This window comes from Carica papaya, chromosome 9 (genome assembly GCF_054855325.1).
Source record: "Carica papaya isolate Zhongbai chromosome 9, ASM5485532v1, whole genome shotgun sequence".
Classification (NCBI taxonomy): Eukaryota; Viridiplantae; Streptophyta; class Magnoliopsida; order Brassicales; family Caricaceae; genus Carica; species Carica papaya.
In genome coordinates, this window is record NC_142317.1 from 9,719,758 (window position 1) to 9,746,410 (window position 26,653).

The window sequence follows — 26,653 nt, forward strand, 5'->3', positions numbered from 1 at the left end:
CTTGTTAGCACCGAATCTCTTAATGTTTGTTTGTTTCTCCTTGATACAATAGAGACATCTGTCAAAATCTGTAAAATTAAGGAGATCTAGAATTCCATCTGAGACAAGTCTCTCAATTCTCTTTTAAGAGATGTGATCTAATATCTTGTATTATAATGAAGCGGAATTCTCTTTGGTTAATTTTCTTTTTACACATTTTGTATTAACATATAAGGATTCATTATAATAAGCAATTATATCAAACAAATAAAAATTATTATGCGTTGATAAAGAAGCCGAACCAACCATATTTGAATTAATAAAAAGACTAAAATTTTTATTTCCAAATGAACATGAATAAATAAATTTGTTTAATACAGAAACAGAAATCACATTCCGTCTAAATGAGGTACAATAAAAGTTTTTTCTAAATCCAAATAAGATCCAATCCTTAATAATCTTAATTTGTTAATTGTTTCCACATCGATTGGTTTACTATCGCCCACATAAATAAATTTGGCACCTTCACTTGGCTTGCAGTAATAAAGGCAATCTTGCATAGATACAGTGATGTGAGTTGTGGCACCAGAATTTATCCAACAGGTGTGTGTAGATACAAAAGTTAATTTAACCTCAAAACAAATAAAATTAAGAAGCATACATTTCTTTGCACATCATGCATGATAATTAGCGCATTGTTTCTTCTAATGTCTCGGAACTTTACAGAAGAAACAAACATTTTCATTCTGAAACTTCTGTTGTTTTTTCTGTTGTATTGAAACCGCAACAAATTTACTTATTTTATTTTTCTTGTTCTTCTTATCCTTTGAGACAACTGCGAAATGAGTACTCCCTATCTTCTTAGACTTGAGCCTTTCCTCCTCTTGAACACAGTGTAAAATGAGCTCATTCAGATTTTTAGATTTCTTTTGACAGTTGTATGAAATTTTGAAATGATTGAACTGTGGTGGAAAAGAAATTAAAATAAAGTACACAAATACTTATTCTGACAATTCATATTTAAGTGTCTTAAGCTTTGTATGCACATGTGATATCTCCATTATGTGCTCTCTGATGTTTCCATCTCTTTTATATCTTATGGAATAGGAGTTAATAGAAGTGTACATGTTTCAGCCTTATCACTTTTGGCGAAATATTGTTATAGAGAATGAAAAAAATCTCTAGTTGTCGTGATCTCATTAAACATAATGCCCTGAAAAAATTTCTGGAATGGCCTGTTCCATAATCAACATACTCATATGGTTTAATCGATCCCATCTTTCAAACTTCTTTTCTTCAAGTGTACTGTTAAGAGTAGTCAGATCAGGTTGATCAACCTGTAAAATCCAATCTAGATCGATAACTCCAAATACAAGTCGAACACTATTTTTCTATTACTTGAAGTTTATGCCGTGTTGGCTGTCGAAGTGTCGCATGACCGCTAGGTTCATGCAACGACAATCGACTACTGCTTTCCTTCCTTTTTTTTTGTTTTCTCTGCTACATATATATACATCATAAACTGATATATATATATATATATATAAATACATATATTTTCTACTTTAGTTTTTTTGAAATTCACATATATATATTTTTTGCTTTAAAAATATCTATATATATTTCTAGATCCTGAATATATATATTTCTAATTCTTATATATATATATACATATACTCATATTTATACATATATATATTTCTCAAAACTCAAAATCACAAAAAAAAGCTTAAATCTCAAAAATCTAATTTGAGAAATACTCTGATACCAATTGTTAGATAAAAATATTTTTCAAACCAATACATTTGTAAATTTAAACACATAATCTCGTATTGAATTAATGAAAAAAGATAAACGGATGTGTATCAGCATTCATCGTATAAGATTCAGTTACGTTCTGCGGTAAGTACTTTCGAATTAACACAATGTTTCACAAGTTAGTTTTTTCTGTTAATGAGATTTAAAAAAAATAAAATGGCGACATTGTAATTCGGAGATCATAACCATCTTTTATATCGACAAATTTTTATAATCCTTATTTTGTCCCTTATAAAACGAGAATATTACAAAAATAATATTTGCACATTATAATCTCATACTTAAATCATTGACATTAAAATTCAATACTTTTTAACTGTATTTGATCACTTTTAAACGAGTTTATTAAATTGATAACCTGATACGCATATCAAGACCCTGATACGCATATCAAGACCCACATTAAACTCACATATCAGAAAAAATCCAACAATATCATCATCTGAATAAAAATTGAAAAAATAGAGAGAATAACTATTAAAAGTTTTGTAGAGGATCCAATTATTTATTTTAATAAAAAAAATAAAATAAACTATGGTAAGTAGTTAACCTCAGTTTGCCTTACTAAAAGGGCCGATCTTCTATTTGATTTTCAAACTTTATCAATTAGTTATACATTAAAAATGACATATTCTTGCTACTTCAAAAAAGACATTCCTAGGTTGATGCTGAGTAGATATCATTATCTTTTGGCTGAGACTATCAGCCACCATGGACAAACAATAGCCTTTTGTTTTATCCAAGAGATAAAGAATAAAATAAACACTATAAGTCCAAATTAAAAAGATGTAGATATAAAATAAGAAAATAACAAATAACAACAGTAAATGCAAGCATTGAGAATCAAGGAATCAAACATTCACTTTTCCAGAACATTGAGAGATATAGAGAACCCTTTACTCTTGATGGTTCTCATTTATAAGATATCTGGTGAGTTATTGTCTTGACATGATCTATATGATATAAGCAAGTAATCGTCATGATTATAGTAGGGAGCAACAACTATGATATAATGACAAAATTAATGATGAGTAATTGGAAGTAATGCTATTGACTCTATGATATAGCTTGAATGATAGTAGAGGACATGTATGACCCTTATGGTACAACAAATCTATGGTTCACAATTGTCACCTTGTCGAGTGTTTATGTCAAACGTGCCATGATATTGTCATATGCTGTCTTGTTAAGTTGTAGGTGTAGGAAGATGCTAACTGGGTGAGATTCTTTCAGCTTTGGCTGCAAAGTTATTGAACTTATTTATATTTACCATTCAAGAATATTCTATTGGCTTTATCCACAACAAAAAAGGAAGTAACTTCAACATACCATGTATTCACCAAAAAAAAAAAATCTTACATATATATCTTGCAAAAATAAACAAACTAAAGCATATAGTTGAGCACACATGGCTTTTTTTTTTTTTTTTAACGATAGTTAAAATTACCGCTCAGCTTTATTATGATTCTCATTTAGAGTCAGAGAGTTGCTAAGACGTCGTTGGGAGGTCAAGGAGAAGCTTTTTCTGTTTCTCTTTTTCCTTCCCCCACAGAACTGCATACCCAATTATGAGTACAGCTCCGATAACACTGCAAATTTTCCACCACTATTAATATTCAATATCTCTTATGTATATTTATGTATAATTATCTTACACTTTCTTTTTTGATTAACGAAATTATGTTACAAATTAAGAAAAGACTAATGAACCTGCTATCCAAGGTGCAAAGCTTCTCCTAAGATGAAGAGTCGAACTATGGCTACTATTAATGTAGATAAAGGTCCGAAGGCTGTAATAAAAACTGGTCCTTTCATTCGTACTGACAAAGTTTGAAGGTAAATTGTTACCCCATACACAAGAATTCCCTGCAATTCCATGATTGAATATTTAAACTACTCTCCTCTAATTTTAAGCTTTTCTTTTAAATTTTTCAAAAAGAAAAGGTAATCTCTTGTTATATACGAAGGTACTCACACAATGGAGAGGGCAAGAAGGGTAATATTCCAAGACAATCTCCAAGATGAGGCTTCACCATCAATAATTAATGTAAAGATGGCTCCCAGTAAAGTTGCAAATAGGCACGTTAATGACGTCAACATTAATGGAGCCGGATACTTCACTGTAACAGCCTACAGGATTACCATAAATATTTTCCAATTAATGAAATTCAGTCATATATATGCACATAAGAGTATGTATGATATATATGACAATTTTTTTGAGGAAATATATATAACATTCATTATATGTGGGTAATATATAAAGATGGGCTAATAGAAAGTTAATTAGGAAACGAAATGAAACCTGAAAGACGTAGAAAAATGCAGTTGAGAGGCTTGAAACAAAAAGCATGATGGAGCCTTTTATCCAGTCGATATGTGTTAGATGTTTCGAAGCAGCGTGGATGTGATGGGAGTGTTTAGAAAGTGGTGCAAACAAAACTGCACCTTTGTAAAGGGTTATTAGGGTTGCACCACCGAATGATATGCGTGCCCATAGGCTTGTGCTAGTGCGATCCCTATCTCTATTTTCTCCATCCTAATATATTATATAGATATCATCAACACAATTCTCATCATGTTTATGCTTATCATATCATATGATATTCTAATTTATATGATGTTCACACACACACACACACACACATATGTACTCAGTATAGTTACCTGCATAAAACTGCTAAAGCAAAGGTGAGTGTTGGGATTAAGTTGCTCATGGCAGATCCAACTGTTGCCGATGTGTATTCAAGTCCTGCAAAGTAGTGTCCTCGCTAACACCCCTCTAAATTTATTCAGCAAATTAAACTATATATTATTAGAAGGAATCAATTATTGGAAAAAGAAACATCTAATTGGTATATAGTCAGGAAAAGATGTTGCTAATGATCAGTACCCAACAAGGCCATTGAAGAAAGTGTTCCGTAGTACTTGTAAGCTGATTTTGGTTGCCACTTTGCTGCGAGTAGTAGCATGATTAATCATCAGATGTTCACGTGTCATGCATGCATATATCGAAATAATACTAGGAAATATATATACACCTTTCCAGCAGAAGAGCTAGAAGAGCAGTAACCAGAGTTCCAAAAGCATGGGCATACACTGAAAGCACATAGCGACTCGTGCCTAGGTCTAGACACATCTTGGAAACAATGATGCCTCCTGCAAACAGTATATTAGACAATATGCACAGCATATAAGGCTGCAACTCTTCTACTATTGTTTCTTTCTTTATATTGAATATCCCAATTCTATCCTCATCTCCTCTATCATGATTCATTTTCTTTGTAAAAATATTTTTATCATCTGCTTGTACAAATTAATCTTGGATATGCTCCACTCCTACCTACGAACTAACGATTATAATATGCCCTCAGCCGATGCTGAGTTTCTAAATTTACATACAAATTAAACACTACTTTGCTCTCCTTATTCTCAGAACAAACAAGAAAAGAAAATGAAAGACCCAAATTTCAGTACTAGCATTCCTCACATGCAGAATTATAAGTATATATCCAATATTAACACTTTTTCCCTTGGAAGTATAAACGTTAAACATGAATATTCCTAACTAACATTTGAATATATTTGGTGTGAGATTGTTTTTATTTGCTTCGTTAATTAATTAAAAAAAATACTCTATAAAATTATCACGGACACGTAGATAAAAAAATATTAACTTTTTATTATAAATTTAAACAATCTAAATTCATGTCTTAACCTTATTAGGATATTAAAAAAATGGAAAAAAAAAGAAAATTGATGCAAAAAATACATGAAAAGGGAGAGAGGATTCTACCTTCTTCATCACATCCATATTTGCTTGGCATGCTTTATCCAAAGTGCTTCCTGACCTGGATTCTTTCCATAAAGTGGATTGCTATATTTTTACCTAATTTGCTTTTTAATTATCAACTTTTTTTTTTGTGATATGTGATTCCATTTTTTGATTTAATATATTATTCTTATTCTAATTAAAATATTCTAAAATTCATATTCATGTTTGCACCTAATGTGAAATACCCACCTTTTTCCCAACAATAATGCAGTTGGAACAAGAGAGTAAGCGTTGTTTGTGAGCAATGTTCGCATCTCATCATTCAGAGCTCTATAGCTTTATTAATACATGGTCAGTAGAAGAAAGAGTGGACCAAGTGAGCTTTGTCCTTATGGCATGCTAAATAGAGGAGGATATTAACTTCTTATTCAAGGGTAAATATGAAAAGAGATAAGTAGTTCCTAGTTGGTGTATTATATTGAAGCTAGGATGTCTTTAACAAGCATGCCAATTCTCAAAGGTTTTCTTGATCAAGTAGGTTTGTGTTTGTTTCTTTAGCATCGACTAGTATGGCTAAACTCCAGTTGGTCTTGGGAGAAGAATAGTCTCGGCACTCTAAATCTTACAACAAAAAGAAATGAAGATAAGATTTTCAAAATCAAAGATAATAAGCCATAAAGCGTGGACTATGAGAAGAAGTTTTAGTTAAAGTAGAGACATGTAAAAAATCATATAAATGAAGGAGTCAACATTTATACGTAGTGAGTATACAAATATTACTTGTTGTCAACATTAAGTTGGTATGCCTTTTTCCTCATAATTAATACTCTAGGTGGAGAGATTAAGAACAACACAAAGAAATATTTTGGTATTGAGATACCAAGCAACGACATTAACAAATGACATAGAAGGATAAGTAATACCATTGTTACCTATGTTTGGATAACTTTCATAATAATTTATTAATGTATGGTATTGTATGATAAATATAGAGTGATAATGTCAAAATTATATTATGTTTGAAAAAATTATATATTAATATATGATAATAACAGTTTTTTTTTTTTAATTGATAAGATAATATGATTATAGTAATACTCGGACTTGAAAAATGACCCGAAATAAACTTTTTATTTTTAATTATTAATTTAAAAAAATTAATTATTTTTTTAATTTTTATTTAAGTGAAATTTTGAGAAAAAAATGAATTAGGGACGAAATTGAAAATAGTTTTGAAAAAAATTAGTGAAAATTTAGATTTTAAGTGTATTTTTGAAAGAAAAAATAGAAATAAAGGCTCAAAGTGCAAATAGAGAAAGTTTGACCACGTAGGACTGCCCAGTCAGCAGGCTCGATGAACCAGAGTGCACCGCGTGGCAACGCACGCTGACGTCGGTGTCATGCGGGAGGCCACGCTGACGATCCGTGAGTCCCACGATCGGATGGTCCAAGATCGATCCCCCGCGCATGGACGACCCGGATCCATTTCCTCTTAAGTGCGATCGGACAGTCGAAATTAATTGCGATAAACGGTTTAGATTCGTTTCCTCCTTAGGCACAATTGGATAAACAAGATCGATCGCGATGGACGATCCAAAAAAATACGGGATGGTTATAAATATTTCGCATCACACAGGAATCTAAACTCTAGTCGCCAGCCCCTGCCGGAAAAAGAGGCCAACCACAAACTGCGTGGATGGTTATAAACACTAGAGCCACCGCTGACCACCAAGAAAGGTAAAAAGTCTCCCTACATGCTCAGAATTTGATTCTAAGTATCTTGTGCCCAAATCGGAGTAAGAGGAACAGCAGGTGAGCCAAAAATCGCGAGTAAGGCCCAACAGAGTCGCCGTGGCTAAAACTCCAAAATTCCTTCGATGAACCCCTTTCTGATTCTCGTTTCACATAATTTTTTATCATTTTATTTATCGTCCTTTTTTGTGGAAGGTAGCCGAAAAAAGAACCTTAACCGCGAAGAAGGACCGGTAGAGCTACCATACCCGGAGATCCCTCCCGTTGATAGGTTCGATCTTTTTGTGATTTCTCAGCCAATGAAGGCCCATAATGTATTTTTTTACAGGGATACAACCAAAATTGGTCAGGTCGAGGCAAACCGCCGACGTGGGCGCTCGAGCCAGCGTTGGAGCATGGCGGCGGCGCCGTGCCAGAGCTGCAAAATTGGCGATAATGGATTTTGGACACCGATTTTAGATTTTTGGGATATTTTTAGGTATGTGACGAGTGTTTTAAATTTTACAAGAAAAATTCAAAGAACCTAGTACCCATTAGAGGCGTAGTAAATAGGTTGACATCTCGAAACACCGATTCGAGTAAGGATCCCTCACCATATTCTTTGTTACGATTAATTGAGGCTTAATGATATATAATTTTATGTTTTTGTAAAAAATTAAAAAATTCTAAAAATAATTACAGGTTACTAGTGGAGCCGGAACCAGTTAGTTCACAATTGTCTTGATTTCCTATTTATTTTCCTGTACTGTTCTCCTTACTTGATTTTCGTATGGTACATGTTTTTAATTTATAGTTCAGTAGTCTTATTAACTTATCTAGTTATTTTGGTTATATACCGTCAGTATAAATATAGTTTAATTAATTTGTGAATGTGATATGAAATATTGGTATGAGTTTGTTGCTTATTTGTTGATAAAAATCTGTATGTGAAAGACTTACTGGTTATCCAGGAAAAGGGCAAACGGGCCCGGTACATAGGGAACCCTACCGTGAATGTTATCTCAGTCGGACGAGAATAAGAAGTCCCTTACCGGAAAGGTTTATGAGATATGCTTCACTCTCATACCAGACAGGGTATCGAAGCGATGAAATGTTTAATGCCCATTACCGGACGGGGAATGGGAACAGCCGGTCAATTATAAAATTGGATATTAGGTTCACGAGCAGGGGAGAACCCCCTATGGATCCCCAGGGGTACCAGTAAGCAGGTAAGAAAAGAAAGTTATTGTTTCTCATTCTCTTATGCGTGAAAGTGAAAAGTGATATAAATATGGGTCTTCATAGGTTGTCTATGAAAAACTCGTTATGGTAAGTATTAAAGAAATATTTTCAAGTTTCAAATGTATTTAAATAAAGTAAGGCTCCATTAGTTGTTTTTCTAATTTTTTTTACCAATCTTTAGTTTTCTTTATCTGTGATTAGTGTGATATTCTTACTATTCTAGTGTAGCTCACCCTTTCATTAACTATTTCAGATAAAGAGAACCAAGATCCAGATCCCGATCAGTAAAAAGGTTGTGAGTAGTTCACTATCCGGACTCCCTTCAAGTGCTAGTGAAGGTTGTCCTAGTATGTTTAATTATTCACTTTTTGTTTTATTTCTTTAATTTCTGTTTGTTTTTTAGAAGGAATATTCTCGTAGCCTATTGGGCATTCAAAATTATTATGTAAGGAATATAATTTTTAACTCTATTTATCGCTTCCACATTAAATTTATGAATTTATTCTCTTTTAAGTTTCGGATCTCTACAGTTGGTATCAGAGGCACATTCCTCGGAATCATTCCTTGAACAAAGACTTAAAAACACCAAATACAAACTATCACTCAATATTTTCTCGTAAAATATAGGTACAAGAAAATGAAGAGAGGAATACCCTCACTGAATCGAGGAACCCAGGATGGCTCACTTCGAGAAAATGTTGACCGACTCTTTAAAATGCTGGAGAGACTCATCTATGCCCAGCAGGCCCGAGAGGAAAGGAGGGAGCTGCCTGACCTTCCCCCGCTGCCACAATTTGAGCCACCCTTGCAGCGAGAAGATTCAGAGCCACCCTGGTATAACCTTTCTCCTCCACCGTACCATCTGACACCACTATAATACAATGCGGTGCCTCCACCGCATCATCTAGTACCACCACAATACAATTCGATGCCTTCACTGTATTATCTGGCACCACCATAGGGCCACTCGATCCCTCTCTAGCATAACCCAATTTCTCTTCCAAGGGACTCAGTTCCACCCATGATGGACCCAAACTACATTAAAAGGTATAAAAAACTAAACTCATCTACCTTTGCAGGTGCATCTTCTTTTGAAGAAGCTGAATATTAGTTAAATGAGACAGAGAAGGCTTACGCGACTCTTGGGGTGGTTCCCAAACAGAAGGTTGTACTTGCCACCTATATACTTGTGGAAGAGGTAGGCTACTGGTGGCAGCTTAAGCAAGCAACATTTCCTAGTCCAATCACTTGGGAGCATTTATTGATGGTCTTCAATGTAGAGTATCTCCTAAAGCACCTCCAATATTTGAAGGAGCTGGAGTTTGCACACCTAATTTAGGGTGAGATGACTGTGCTAAAGTATGCTCAAAGGTTCCTAGAGTTGGGCTGATATTCCCCTGAGAGTATGATGGATGAAAACAGGAAGTCAAAGAAGTTTGAGTGGGGCCTCTGCCTTGAGATCAGACAGACGTTGTACATATTTGAGCTTAGTACCTACTCAGCTATTCTAGCCAAGCCACAACTAGTGGAGAGGACCTTCGCATCTTTCCTCTAGCAGCAGGGAATCCCAGAACTTTAGTTTCACATAGCAGACCAGTATCTATTGCACTGATTCAGCAGAACAAGAGGCCTAGACCAGTGATTCAGGCTCCTCCTCAAGCTCCAATAACAGAACGCGGTAGAACTTGCCAGCACTATGGCAAGGATCATGGGGATTTACCTTACTATCGTCTCAATAATACTTATCGCATATGTGGGAGTACCCAATATTAAGCGAGAGAGTGCCCGCGAAATTAGGACTAGGCTAGACCTCCTATCTAGGGCAGAACTTACAACCTAACTAACAAGATGCTGAAGCTAACTCGGGTGTGATACAGGATACGTACACTATCTGTAATCACCTTGAACATGTTTTGATTGATACTGGTGCTTCACATTCGTTTGTCATACACACTTTTACACAAAACTTAAATGTATCACCGAAAAAACTTGATTTTATGTTGTTTGTATCTACTTCTAGAAGTAGGACACTACTAGGGAAAGTTATATATAAAGCTTATATCATAAACATAGCAGGTAGAAAATTGAGTGTGGACCTGATAGAGATTGACACGGGGACTTTGATGTAATCTTGGGAATGAACTGGTTAACGGCATACCACGCCACCATAGATTATTTTCACAAGAAACTTGTATTTAACTCTCCTAATGAAAAGCCATTTATAAGTTAATGAAAATTTTAAATGTTATTTCCTCATGATAATTTCCTCATTATCTAGTGTTTTAACTCTGTTGTCTTCTCTATATTAGGTAAACCTAAGAAAAAAGTTTACATTTAAGAGATCCCGATAGTATGAGACTTTTTAGATGTATTTTCTGATGAACTACCTGGACTGCCAGTAGACAGAGAAGTTGAGTTCACCATAGATCTTCAGTTTGGCACCCAACCTATCTCTGTTGCCCCTTACCACATAAGTGTGTTGAGATGGGTTGCAAAACAGTGGGTCATCCGACATAGCGTATCTCTTTGGGGTGTTGGAGTCACATTTGTAAGGAAAGGCGATGGAACGTTACTATAGTGTATTGACTACAGGGGATTGAACTAAGTTACGATCAAGAACAAGTACCCCCTCCCTAGAATTAATGACATTTTTTACCAATTGCAGGGTGCTCAGGTCTTTTCTAAAATAGATTTGCATTCGGGTTACTATCATGTAAAGATTAGGGCAGAGAACATTCCCAAGACAGCTTTTAGAACCAGGTACAGATATTATGAGTTCTTAGTCGTGCCTTTTAGACTAACCAAAGCACCAGCCATTTTTATGGCCTTGATGAACACGATTTTCAAACAATTCTTGAATTAGTTCGTCATTGTGTTTATTGATGATATCGTAGTCGATTCAAATAACAGAGAGAAACACATTTACCACCTGATTCAAGTTTTTCAAGTTCTCAGGGAGAAGAAACTATATGCAAAATTGAGCAAGTGTGAGTTCTGCCTCGAGCAGACTACCTTTCTAAGACACATCATATCAAGGAATGGAGTATTAGTGAACCTTAAAAAAGTTGAGGCGGTGCTTGGATGGGAGAAATTGACCTTGGATAAGGAGATTCATAACTTTCTGGGAATGACAGGTTATTACCGCAGGTTTGTAGAAAGATTTTTCAATCTAGCCGCTCCTTTGACCCGACTCACAAAGAAGAATGTTAAGTTTGAATGGAATGTAGATTGTGAAAGGAGCTTTACAGAATCAAGAATCGGTTGACTACTGCATCTGTGTTGGCCTTACCGAGTGGGACAGGTTGATATATAGTGTACAATGATGCCTTCTATCTGGAGTTGGGTTGTATTCTGATGAAGCATGACAAGGTCATAACCTATGGGTCTAGACAGTTGAAGAGTCATGAAAAAATTATCCCACCCACGACTTGGAACTTGCTGCCATTATCCATGCCTTAAAAACCTAGCGCCACTACTTGTATGGGGAGACTTTTGAGATTGTTACTGACAATAAGAGCTTGAAGCACATATTCACTCAAAATGATCTGAACATGCGTAAGAGGTGTTGGATAGAGCTCCTCAAGGATTATGATTATAATATCTTGTATCATCCGGGTAAGGACAATGTAATAGGTAATGTGCTCAGCAAAAAAAGTACAGGTATCTTAGCTCACATAATGGTTTCTGAATGTAGGGTAATAGGGACTACACAACAGCTATGACTTTAGGACTTAAAGAGAGTTGCATGCTTGGCTCACCTGGCTGTCCAACCTGAATTGATCTAGAGAATAAGAGAAGCCTAATGACTCGATTCCACCATAGCCGCCCTCAATAAAGATGTAGAACAAGGAGTACATCCAGAATTTTGAGTCTCTGTTGATGGATTACTCAGGTTTCAAGACAGGGTGTATGTTCCAGATGATAGTGAACTAAAAAAGGACATTATGACAGAGGCTCACAGCTCCAAGTTCGCCATACATCCTGCAAGTACTAAAATGTATCAAAGTATACAATCCCAATTTTGGTGGAGTGGGTTGAAAAGAGAGGTAGCCGACTTTATTTTCAAGTGTCTAGTATGCCAACAGGTTAAGGCAGAGCATCAACACCCAGGTAGGTTACTTTAGCAATTATTGATCCCAGAGTGAAAGTAGAAACATATTACAATAGATTTGATAACAAGGTTGCCTAAGGCATGCTCAAGACATGATGTCATTTGGGTAATTATCGACCGGCTCACAAAGTCTTCTCACTTCTTGGCTATCAAGATGACCGACTCTTTGGACAAACTAACAAGAATGTATATCTGAGAGATAGTCAGGTTACATGAAGTTCCAGTGTCAGTGGTATCTGACAGAGACCCCAAGTTTACATCTCGATTTTGGTCTAGTTTTCAGCAAGCCATGGGAATAAATTTGTCCCTTAACACCGCATTCCACCATCAAACCAATAGACAATAAGAGAGGACGATTCGTATACTAGAGAATATGCTTTGAGTTTGTGTTCTAGACTTCAGGGGTCATTGGGATGATTACCTACCTCTAATAGAGTTCGCCTATAATAACAGCTACCAAGTAAGTATTGGCATGGCTCCGTATGAGGCATTGTATGGCTGCCCATACAGATCGCTGATCTGTTGGGAAGAGGTGGGTGATAGAAAATTATTCGGCCCAGATCTTATAGAGGAGACTACAGCCAAGGTAGTTAAGATCAAAAAGAACATACAGACAGCTCAAAGTAGGCAGAAAAGTTATGCGAATTTTCGGATGAGGGATTTGGAATTTGAGAAAAGTGACCGAGTGTTTTTTAAGGTCACTCTTTTTAAAAGGATCAGTAGGTTTAGCAAGAGAGAAAAGTTAAATTTCTAGTTCATTGGATCATTTGAGATCTTAAACTGGATTGGTATGACTACCTACAGACTAGTACTACCTCAAGAGCTATTCAGTATTCATAATGTGTTCCACGTATCTATGCTATGAAAGTACAACCTAAACCCGTCACACATCCTGTCCCACGAGCCCCTTTTACTTCAGGAGGATCTATCTTATGAAGAGACACTGGTAAGCATTATAGATTGGAAGAGTAGAGTTCTCTGTAACTGAAAAATTTCATTCATTAAGGTCTTATGGCAGAACCATACTCAGGAAGAGGCCACTTGGGAATTGGAATGGGCCAAGTACCCCCCGTTATTCGACTGAGTGAGAGAGTGACCAATTTGAGGGATTAAATTTTCTTAAGGGGGGAGAGTTGTAATATCCGGGCGTGAAAAATGACCCGAGATAAATTTTTTATTCTTTAACTATTAATTTAAAATAATTGATTAATTTTTTTATTTTTATTTGAGAAAAAATGAATTAGAGATGAGATTGAAAATAATTTTGGAAAAAATGGGTGAAAATTTAGGTTTTAGGGATATTTTTGAAAGAAAATTTAGAAATAGGGGGTCAAAGTACAAATAGAGAAAGTTTGGCCACGTAGGACTGCCAAGTCAGCAGCCTCAATGAACCAGAGTGCGCCGCGTGGCAAGGCGTTGTGACATCAATGCCACACGGGAGGCCACGTTGGCGATCCGCATGCCCTGTGATAGGATAACCCAGGATTGATCCCGCGCGCATGGACGGCCCGGATCCGTTTCACATTTAGGCGCGATTGGACGGTCAAGATTAATCGCGATGAACGGTCCAGATTTATTTCCTCCTTAGGTGCGATCGGACGAATAAGATCGATCACGATGGACGGTCCAGATCAACGCAGGATAGTTATAAATACTTAGCATCATACGGGAACTTAAACCTTAGCCGCCAGTCCCCCACTGGAGAAGAAGGACCAGAAGTCAGAGAAGGAGGCCAACCGCCAACCACCACCGCACCGGAGCCACTACTGACTGCCAAAAATGGTAAAAATTCTCCATACCCGCTCGGAATTTAATTTCAAGTACCCTTATAGCCAAATCGGAGCAAGAGGGAGGCAGGTGAGCCGAAAACTGCGGGCAAATTCTGGTAGAGCTGTTGAGACTAAAACTCCAAAATTTCTTCGATGAGCCCCTTCCTGATTCCTATTTTACATTATTTTTCGATCATTATTTTCACCGTCCTTTTTTGTACAGGGCAGCCAAAGATAGCCGCGAAGAAGGACTAGTGGAGCCGCTGCACCTGGAGGTCACCCCGCCGCTATATTTAGTTATTTTGTGATTTTTTGGCCAATGGAGACCCTTAACGTGTTTTTCTATAGGGATACGGCTAAAACCCGCCAAAAAAGGCCAAAACCGGCCAGGCTAAGGCGAAACACCACCATGGGTGGCGGAGTCAGCGCCAGAGCACGATGGTGCCGCTGTGTCGGAACCCCAAAATTGGCCGTAATGAGTTTTAGACATTGATTTTAGATTTTTGGGGTATTTTTAGATATGTGAGGAGTGTTTTGAATTCAACAGAAAAAATTCAGTGAACTCGGTACCCGTTAGGAGACGTAGTAGACAGTTCGATATCTCGAAACACTGATCTGGATAAGGATCCCTCCCTCTATTATTTGTTACGGTAAATTGAGGCTTAACGATGTATAATTTTGTGTTTTTATGAAAAATTAGAAAATTTTAAAAATAATTACAGTTCACTAGTGGAGTCGGAACTGGTTAGTTCACAATTATATTGATTTTTTATTTATTTTTCTGTACTGTCCTACTTGGTTGATTTTCGTATAGTACATGTTCTTAAGTTATAGTTCAATAGTCTTATCAACTTATCTAGTTATTTTAGTTATATGCCGTCAACATGAATATAGTTTAATTGATCTGTGAATGTGATATGAGATATTAGTATGAGTTTGTTAGTTGTTTGTTGATGAAAATCTATATGTGAATGACTTGCTGGTTACCTAAGAAAAAGGTAGATGGGCCCGGTTCATAGGGAACCCTACCGTAAACATTATCTCAGTTGGACGGGACTGAAAAATCCCTTACCGAAAAAGTTTGAGAGATATGGTTCACTCTCATACTGGACGGGGTATCGAGGCGATGAAATATTTGGTGCTCATTAGCTGACGGGGTATGGAGACGACTGATCAATTGTAAAATTGGATATTAGGCTCATAAGTAGAGGGGACCCCCCTCCCCTATGAACCCCCAGGGGTACTAGTAAGCAAATAAGAAAGGAAAGTTATTATTTCTCGTTCTCTTATGCGTGAAAGTGAAAAGTGATGCGGATATAGATCTTCATAGGTTGTCTTTGGAAAACTCGTTATGGTAAGTATTAAACAAATGTCTTTAAGTTTCAAATGTATTTAAATGAAGTAAGGGCTCCATTAGTTATTTTTCTAATTTTTTTACTAATTTTCAGTTTTTCTTATCTATGATTAGTGTGATATTCTTACTGAACTAGTGTAGCTCACTCTTTTATTAACTATTTTAGATCAAGAGGAACAAGATCCAGATCCCGATCAGCAAAAAGGTTATGAGTAGTTCACTATTCGGACTCCCTTCAAGTATTAGTGAAGGTTGTCCTAGTATGTTTAGTTATTCACTTTTCATTTTATTTCTTTAATTTCTGTTTATCTTTAAGAAGGGATATTCTCGTAATTTTATTGGACATTCAAAATTATTGTGTACGGAATGTAAACCCTAACTCTATTAATCGCTTCCGCATTAAATTTATGAATTTATTTCCTTTTAAGTTCTAGATCTCTACAATTGTATGTTTGATCAAGTTATCTATTTTGTTCATGCCTTATTATATGTAATAATAAATGAAAAAATGAAAGAAAAAAATAAAAATATATATAATTAAATAAATATATATTTAATTATATATATGTATATATATATTTAAATTTATATATATGTATATATAAAATTAAATATATTACATATATGTATATATATAATTAAATATATAGATATATATATAATATTAAATATATAACTAAATATATTATATATTTGTATATGTATAATTAAATATGTAGATACATATATATAAATTTAAATATATATATATGTGTATATATAATAAAATAAATAATAATCCAAACTCTTATATTTGCAAAGAAGGAGAAGAAAAAGTATCAGGTAAAGAAGAAAATAAATGAGTATATAAATGGGTATAAATCTTAAATAATAAAAAAAAATTAAGGGTATAAATAGAAACAAAATCATTCAAATCACATAAAATCATCGATTTGATGATTTAAAAAAATGAAAAAAATAGTGACTTTTGAACCATACAACAATCGTGAAAAAACTATATCATGTATCTGTAAATGAAAACAAACAAGATAAAATCATGAAAAAAGCATATCATACGTTAATATATCATCATCCAAACAAGACCTTATAAGTTGTTTATAGGTTGTTGTATTATAACTAGAGCTAAGATTGATATAGAGTTTTTTAGAACCTTTCAATCATATAATTTCATATGTTACATATTTGACATGATTTGTAACATCATCAAGACAATGAATGATTATTATTGAAAATATATTGCATTGTTTTAAAGAGAATTGAAGGAGGAACTTTGGATGTGATAAATTTATGACCAAATAGTATGAGAACCTTGTGAGTAAGATAACGCTTGTAAAATTTTTTTAAAAAAATACTAATAAATAGGTTCATAGCAGTGATAAATTTATAATATTCAAATATAAGATTTAAAAAAATTACTTCATTAAACTTTGCGGTAGATAAAGATCTATACCAACAATAAGTTCATTAACTAACAACGCAACTTTTAGAGGGACATTAATTTGAACCTATGACTATCGAGCTTTCCAAACCAAACCATATGTTTTATGAAGAACTTTTCATACTTGAAAGGATGACTCTACAAGAATAATATGAAGAACTTTTCATATTGTCCTGTATGAGCGTAATTAAACCAATTCCCAACCCCGTTCGGTATAGGACTTTCTAACCTCGTACGACTAAGGACACATCCACGGTAGGGTTTACCTTATGTACTAAGTCCATATACTCTCTTCCATGATACCCGGTAAGCTTGTTCTTCTTTAAAGATTATTTATATTTTATATCTCAATTTCAGAAACTAAAATATTTTTGATATTTTATTCTTTTTCTACCCTAATATTAGATTTATTATTTTTAAATGAAAATTCATATTCAACAATGGTATTAATTTATATTCTCACTAACACAGCCAATAACCAATCTCATCACTCTCACACACCTATTTACACAACTGAGATGGGCACTCATTCCAACCATAACTAGTAACTAATATATAACAACGAACTTATGTGTATATCAAATACACACACAAAATCATTTGAGCAAGCAATCACATGCATACATGTATGTCCAACATATACAGTTTACATCATATCAAACATACACCCACTGTTTTACGTAAGCAATAAGCAACCGCAATCTATATCTACACACATTGCTTACTTAAATTTATCTTGCTACCATTATATTTAACCATAAACCTCTTCTAATTATGTGTATATATATACCTTCTCACAATATACATATTTCAACTAATTATGATTTAATATACATAAACCATTTATACCCATACAAAATACATATATCTATATTCCCACTTCAAATATGCATATAAGCAGTTTCTACACCTACGTAACTACTATATTATTTTACACCTGCACACATATGGATTCAATGCGTAGGACTATTTATGCTTATACCAATATACATATATATCTGCTTACATTTTTCTACAGATTTGTATATATCAACATATTACATAATCATATATATATATAGCTACATATATAAACACACCCTAAAATCCATATACTTTTTATATATGGAATCCTATACGTTAAACAAATAGTAGCCTATGTATACTACATCTTTACCTATTCATTCAGGCACGACATATCTGTATCCATATTATTATACATATACCCTATACAACACTAGAGCTAAATACACACTCACTCACATACATATGAAACTTTGTAAAACACCTTCTAAGACAACACTTAAATCATCCATCAAACTTTTAAATTAATCAGTTTAAATCAATAAATTATTTTATGAAAACATGAAATTCCCTAATGAAAACTAACTTAATTCTTACCAGAATCTGCAATGAAAGAAAAAATTATAAAGCTTTCGAATGACTTTGGTTTCATACAGTCATCTCCCTTTTTAGTTTCCTATTTTCAATTTTCCTAAAAGTTTCATACACATGATTAAGGATTTAATTTAAAGTAATAACCAAATGTAAGGTGAAAGAAAATTTACCGAAATTGGTGTCAAATTCGGACTTTCTACTCGAAAGAGTTAGGTTTTGGTCTCTCTTCGATTCTTTGATTTTTGGCCTCACACGGATCTATGAACGGATCCGGAATGTCGTGCCTTGGTTTGCCTCATACAGATCAGGTCCACCCAATACATGTTTTGCTTCTTCTTCTTTAGCAGTGCGCACCGCGTGCCTAGCACAATGTGCCCAGCATCGCACGTCACGTGTCATGCACCCAGCTCTGCGTGCTGTTCACCTAGCACTGCGCGTTGCGCTGCGTTGTGTGCTGTTCACCTAGCATTGCATGCTGTTCACCGGCACGTTGTGCCCCTGGCACTGCGCACCGTGTGCTCAGCACTGCACGTAATTCTGCCTTTCCCACTGCGTGCACCGCACGCCCTACTTTCTTCCTCTTCTTTCTCCTTCTCGTTCTTCTTTTTCTTTTCCTTCTTCTTCTTCTTTTTCTTCTTCTTCTTGTTCTTTTTATTCTTCTTCTTCTTCCTATTCTTCTTTTTTTTCTTTTTCTTTTTCTTCTTCTTATTATTCTTGTTCTTATTCTTCTTGTTCTTATTATTCTTCTTTTTTTTTTTTTCTTCTTCTTCAACAGCGTGCGCCGCGTGCTCAATATTGCGTGCCTGACACCTCTTTTTCGACTGCGTGCGCCGTGTGCCATGCTTCATTCTTTCTCCTTCTTCTATTCTTCCTTATTCTTTTTCTGTTAGAGTTTCTTTTTCTCCTTTTTTGTGGCCTGGGCCTAGGCTCTCTTCTCTTCTTTGAGCCTAGTTATTAAAATCTCACATCCTTAGAAAAATTTTATCCTCTAAATTTGATCTTACCAGAGGTTTGTGAATTATTAATTGTTCTGACTTCCTAATGGCTTATTCAACAAAAGGGTAGTGTGATCGTATTTTATCTATATGAAGGAATATCATCCTGGTTTATGTTGGGTTTTTCAATTTCATAATTGTCTAATATCTCCCAATAACAACTTGAGTGATTGTCGTTGCCATTTAGCATTGGGAGTAGCATGGCATTTTTGGTCATTATGCCAAAAAGTCTCTTAATAAATCATGCATTCTTTATTCTTCACAAGAATGAGTTCTCAATTATCTAAATAACTCTAACACTATGATATGTTTACATTCTCTCAAGATTCATATCCTTAAGTGAAAATCATTTATTTTATGACCTTCGAAAATTATCCTTGGAGATTATGAAAATGTTCTAGTATCGAAGCTTCCTCTTTTTTTTAACACTTAACGAGTTTAGTACCTGAGCAAGTTACTCTTGGTTGAGTCAAATTGTATCTCCACCCCATCATGGTTTGGACTATTTGCAAGGCACCTGAATACTTGATCATCATCTTTTCATTTTTTTTTTACATAAACAATTATGGAATTTATATTTCTTATCCAAAATGATTAAGAGTATTTGATATAAGTGTCATATAATGGGTTGGCTAAGATTGATTATATTATCTACCTATTCTAATCCTTCCAAGGTTAAGTACTACACCGCTTCCAAATATTGAAAGTGATTACTCTTAGGCATGACCTAAAGATATGATTCATGGGTTTTTCATATTCTCATTTATTCCTTGTTGATTTGAAAAAGCATTATTCTATGGGTTTAAATTTAATTTGGGAGGGCCTACTTTGAGAGTCTATCTGATGTATTTATATAACGTACAAATTTCAGGTTCCAATTTCAAAATGAGGAAATGATATCGCAATCGGTATTCACACTAAGAATTTTGTTGTTAGAACATACTGCCAGAGATACTCTCTCTTTATGAATTTAATTTAGGAGGGATAGGGTCCTTCAGCAAGAGTTTCCAATCGGATGTACCTTTTTCTTAAAATGTTTGATTATGTTTTGAGAACAGACTGTTATGGCTACTAGCAAATGAAGGTTTGGTTGGGTTAATTCTTAATTTAGATCATCTGAGTTTTACTAATAATCGTATTATGTTTAGGAATTTCCTTTCAGTAAGGTTTTTTTTTGTATATCCTAATTGGATGTCAATCTTGTAAGGTATTAAATCTACAGTTGTCACCCCTCTTTTTTTTTTTGCTTCAAAACTCGATTAACTTTTTTTAAAGCCCTCTTGAATGTACTTAGTGATTTATAGAATCTATAGTTATTATTGACAGTCATTATGAGTTCCTTATGTGGGAGATCATTTAATAGCCTTACTACTAATGAGAAAATTTTATCTTCTTTTATTCTTTTAAGGCAAGGTATTATACCATTTTGGTTTTCACAGTTTTTATGTAATCGTTCATAAGTATAGTCTTGGGGCATAAATCTCATGTTTATCCTATCAATAATTTCTCTTTGTCCATTCAAGAGAAAGCTTTCATTTGTTATGGTTCATGGGTCTACAACACACTTCCATTGCGCCACTCTGATAGTGTCAGCTTTAAGGGTTTCTCTTGGTATGTTGCATCCATTTTTGTGTTCCCTTTTAGCATAAAAAATTATATTCCATATTTATTTTTATATTATCAATGATTTAGGGTCATAACATGTCCCTAGGACATTCTCTTCTTCCTTAAAACTTAATTTATGAGGAATAAAGACTTCCAAGAATAAGAATACTAATAAGGTGTACTCTATCTCGTTTAATATATATATATATATATTTACTAGGCATATGATTTATTTAATCTCCCAAGATGTTTTCATCCACGAGGTACATGAGTTACAATGTGGAATGTTGATGGGAATTCGAAACAAGCAAGATATCCGTTCTTCCTAAAGGAAACGTCATGGGAAGTTCTAAAAAGTATCAAAATATCAGATAATTATTTGGTCTTTCAAAATATTGCTTATGAGTCTACTTATTTTTAGGATTTCTCTTTCTTCTTGGTCTCTAAAGGCTCTTCCATTTCGTAAGGAATCAATTGAAGGTAAATTATCCATTAACCAAAATATTCGTAATAATATCTATTACTAGAGATAGTAGTATTAGAGCATCAATAACCTAAGTGTTTGCAAAAGCACTGATAACGGAAATAGGAGGCTAAAGGCTGCCTTGCCTTGTAAAAATATCATCTATTATGAAACCCAATAATATCCACAAGACAAGTAGTTAAGTAACTGAGATTATATCGGAGCTTTTTAAGATGAAAGAATGGTCCAAACCTCTAAGCTCTCTATTATTTCATGATCTTGATATAGGTCATGACATAATAAGTAATAATAAACTCTTTGGCCCCTTATTTCTTTTTCGTTTGAGGAATCTATTTTCTTCCTAGAAAATTTTCTCTTGCTTTAGAGAGCTTCCTCCCTTTAGGCCTTGTTTGGATGATGGTTCAATAATGATGGTATGATTTTTTCATTGTTTTTTTTTTCTGTTTGTTTGCATTTCCAAACACATGGTATAGTGTTTTGGTGGTTGAGTCATGGTTCTCAAAACCATAATTTTTTCTATTTTTTCAAACCACCGATTCGGTGGGTTTAGGATGATTTGATAATTTTTTTTCTTTATACCCTTAATATTTTTTATTATTTACAACATTCCCTTCTTTTTAATTTCTTCTACCCGACACTTCTTCTCAAAATAGGGTTTGTGAAATTGCAGTGCTACACTCATGGTCTGGAGCTTCAACAGATTGTATCAGCTATAATCTGACTCGTTTTTTTTTTCTTATATTCTCTTATTTCTTCTCATCTTCTCCTATTTCACTTATCTGACTCGTTTTTTTAATAGATTGTTGTGGCTACACTCTTTTTCACATGTTTACTAATCTCCGGATTTAGCTTCCATTTTGTCACAACAAGCGTTCACATCTTTATACAAGTATGCTATTTCTTCTATGAACACCAGATTTCGATTTATTTTTGGATGATTTTCTATTTGAGTTTTGATGTGAAACGGATGATGAGGAGTAAAAGTTGAATAATTTTCGATTTATACAGTTTGTTTTTTATTTATACGGTTTATAAAGCTTACGGTTTATATAGTTTATTAAGATGATTTTCTATTTAGCAAAAGTTGAATCCTGAAATGAAATAGGCATTTTTCCCCTATATTTTTTGCATTATGATTTAATAGTTGTTGAAGACTATCATAGCATTTTAAAATATCCATTTACTCATAATATTGCTAGGTTAAAGAGAAACAAGTGTTTTTTAGTGCAAAATAATTTTAGAATTTTCATATATGTACATCATACAAAGAGAGGGAGAGGAAAAGCATCAAACTCGGAAATATTAGTTGTTGAAGACTATGATAGCATTCAAAAATATCAAATTTTGAAGTAATTTTTTAGCTGCATAAAAGCCTTCACTAATATATATATAACCCAAGTCTGCCTAATATCTATTTTCTACTCCATTTTTCGATTCATCAAGGTTTTCATTGGTTTGGTTGTTGTGAAGTGGTGATCATAATTCCAATTCAAGGTTTTCATGGTAGACCATCTTGTGATGACATTTTTACTCCTAGTTTAGTTTGTTTGGCTCTTCTTATTTTATGTCTAAATGGTCAGCTTACTCCTAGGTTACCTCATCATTAGTTACCCATTTGATATTTTATCCCCATTTTTCGATGGATCATACATAATATATAGCAATCTTAGCGGGGGTTTTAGTGAAGCTTGTTGGAATTTATATTCATAGAAGGAGAAAACTTAGACTTATGCATGAATTAAGACGTGGAGGTGAGAAAGTTCGAGACAAGCTTATGAAAAGCTTAGTATCAAGTGAGTTTTGTCGGCACATTATTAGGATGACAGCTCCATCATTTATGAAGTTATGTCATCTATTAGTTATAGAAGGTGGAGTTAGATCTACCATTCGTATAACTATGGAAGAATAAGTTGTGAAGACACTTTACTTATTAGGACACAATCAGAGAAATTGAGTCATGTCTTCGCATTTACGATGATCAGAAGAGACGACAAGTTGTCATTTTTACAATGTCACACAATGTATAGTAAAACTGACTGATAAATTCCTTAATTAGCCTGATGGATTGCGAGTGCCATCAAAAATAGCCAAAAATCCTAGATTCTTTCCATTTTTTAAGGTAAATATGCATTTTACTAAATTAATTTTTTGTAAATAAGTATAATTTTATTTAAGTAGTGATAAATTAATTTTAGGATTGTGTTGGTGCGATCGATGGAACACACATGTGTCAAAGTGTCCAAAGTTGATGTTCCAAGATTTCATCGGAGAAAAGATTTTCCCACACAAAATGTTTGAGTAGCTTGTGCATTTGACTTGACTTTTATATACGTCCTTGCTAGGTAAGAGGGGACCGCATCATATTTGAGAGTAATGAAACATGTATTAACGAGACTTGATGATCCTCTAATAATTCCGGAAGGTCATTAAAAGGTTTGAATTTTAAAATGTAGTGTATAAGTTTCAAAAAAAATTTATAATTTTACATAATGTTTTTAGGTAAGTTCTACCTAGTAGATGCTGGTTTTATGCTGAGGGATGGATTAATTACTCTAGATAGGGGAGAATGGTACCATTTGAGTGAATACTCCAGGAATCCACCACTAAATACTCGTGAGTTATTCAATCTTTGTCATTCTTCTTTATATAATGCGATTGAACATACCATCGAAGTTCTAAAAAAAAATTTCAATTATTTCAAGCGCTAATGAACCACATTATCGGCTGAAGTCTGTCAATCGCATTATATTTGCATATTGTATTTTGCACAACTTTTTGCAAAAAGAGGATCCAAGCGATGAACTTCTAAGAGAAGTTAATGAAGAACTTAGAAACACTTCTCATGAAGAATGTATTCCATCTAGTGTTAGGGATAGCCATGAGGAAATAAAAAGAGGAAAAGCCATTAGGGATATGATAACAGTTGATATGTGGATTGCTTATAATGGTTGATTGCTTTATTAGAGTACTTGTATTGCTTAAGAATTGTGTTCTTCATAACTATTGTATTTTGTATAAAATTACTGTATTACATTAACATTTTAATTGTAACATTTATTTTGGATTTTCTACCATTATACACGCTTTATATTTCGATGAAGTTATGCTTCTTGACAATAATAACTTTGTCCACTGGACTGATGCTAACTTTGTTCTTAATGGTAACTTTATATTTCTTGGTTTTGTGTTATAGTGTTGTATAAAATGGCTAGTAGGAACAATTCTGCAGATCGAGTGGGTAACATTGTCGAATAGGCTTATGCTTTACATGATGCATTAGTATAAGCATTTTACTCTCAACATTGCTTGGGCCGTAGATCAGGTGGAACATTTACCACACAAGCTATTGATTGTATCGTTTCAGAGTTGAGGTGTGCCTACCTAAACAAGCCAATTGAAAAAGAGCGAGTCCACAATCGCATTAAAAATTTTAAAAGATAGTTCTCGAAATGGTATGACGTATTCAATTATGGGTTGAGTGATTTTGCATGGAGTTCGTTAATTGAAAAATTTGAAGCTGAAAAGGAGGTCTGGAAACAACTAATAGAGGTAAATCAAAAAGTGAATCATATGTTATTTGCAGTACTTTATATAGTTTAAATATTAACATAATATTTCATAATAGGCTCATCCAGAAGGAGCTGAACTTAAGAATAAACGGGTTCAAAATTATGCCAAAATGTTGGAGATGTTTCGAAGAGATAGAGCTAACGGAGTTGGTTGCAATACAGCACGTACCTCTCAAAGACAAAGGAATATGAATGTTAATACAAATGCAGCAGAAGTTGAGGATGTGATGGGTATGGGTCCCGAATATGTCAGTGTTAATATCAACATCAATATTGAGGAATCTTTCCATGATCGTCCAATGCTTCAAACTCCTATTTCACAACTCGAATGTGAAACTCTAAGTTGTTTAAGACCGAGCAAATTGAGACATTTGGGTATTATCCCAGAGAATGATTATCTAGTTGAGAAAATTAGAATAATTATTGATGCACTCAATACTATGGTATCAGCAAAGCATGTTTCATCGACTCAGGTGTACGGAGAGATTAGTCGTTTGAGTATTACTGAAGAAAAAAAATAACAAGCTTATATTTATCTTTTGAAAGAATCAAACATTTGGTTTCTTGAGTTGTCCTCCTGAAGGTCGCAAGAATCTCCCAAAGAATTTACTTCCAACACTAGGTAATGACTTATATTGAAACTCAAGTTCGTATATAAAAACTTGTTAACTTGTAATCTTTGTTTTTTTTTTTAATTTTCTTTGCTTTTGCAGGTATTTGAAAATGGAAGTTGTTTTTATCAACGTCCAAGATCAGAGTTTAGATGTAGGAATGTTGAAAAATTTATGTTGCATGATGTATTATGTTTCTTATTGTGGTTGATCGGAATTTATATAAACATCTATACTTATTTTCCTTATTACGATAGTCTAATTTGTATTTTAATTTATGTTGGACTAATTTGCATTTAGGAATGAATGATTAATCTATAAAATATTTGTATTTGGAGTAACTGAACTAATGTTATATTTTTGAAGCTCTTATATTTATGAAACTATGTATTTTTTTTGACAAGGCATATTTATTTTATTGTATATATATGTATTTAATTATATATATTTTTATTTATATATTCAATTAAATTCATGTATTTATATTTTTAATTATATATACATGTATATAATATATTTAATTACATCAATTTTATTTTATATATATACAAATATTTATATATTTAATTATATATATATATTTTATTACATATATATATTTATATATGTATACATGTATTTATGTAACGACCCCGGAAATCCAAAAGAAAATATATAATAATTTAAGTGCGGAAGTGAAATAAAATGTTAAGATTTACATCTCATACACAATAACTTAAAAGTACTAAACAAATATTTTAGAAATGAATTCTCTGAAAGAAACACGAAAAATAAAAAAAGTAACGAAAAATAGAA

At 33.7% G+C, this 26,653-nt stretch overlaps 1 long non-coding RNA gene across 1 annotated transcript; it reads right to left on the reverse strand.

Moving 5' to 3' along the window:
* Nucleotides 1–2,628: 2,628 nt before the first annotated feature.
* LOC148239795 (uncharacterized) lies at nucleotides 2,629–4,737 on the reverse strand. The gene is made up of 4 exons (XR_015816335.1): nucleotides 4,465–4,737; nucleotides 4,103–4,336; nucleotides 3,773–3,927; nucleotides 2,629–3,663 (listed from the first exon to the last, which is right to left on the reverse strand). It is a non-coding gene; the product is annotated as an uncharacterized LOC148239795 (long non-coding RNA).
* Nucleotides 4,738–26,653: the final 21,916 nt, after the last annotated feature.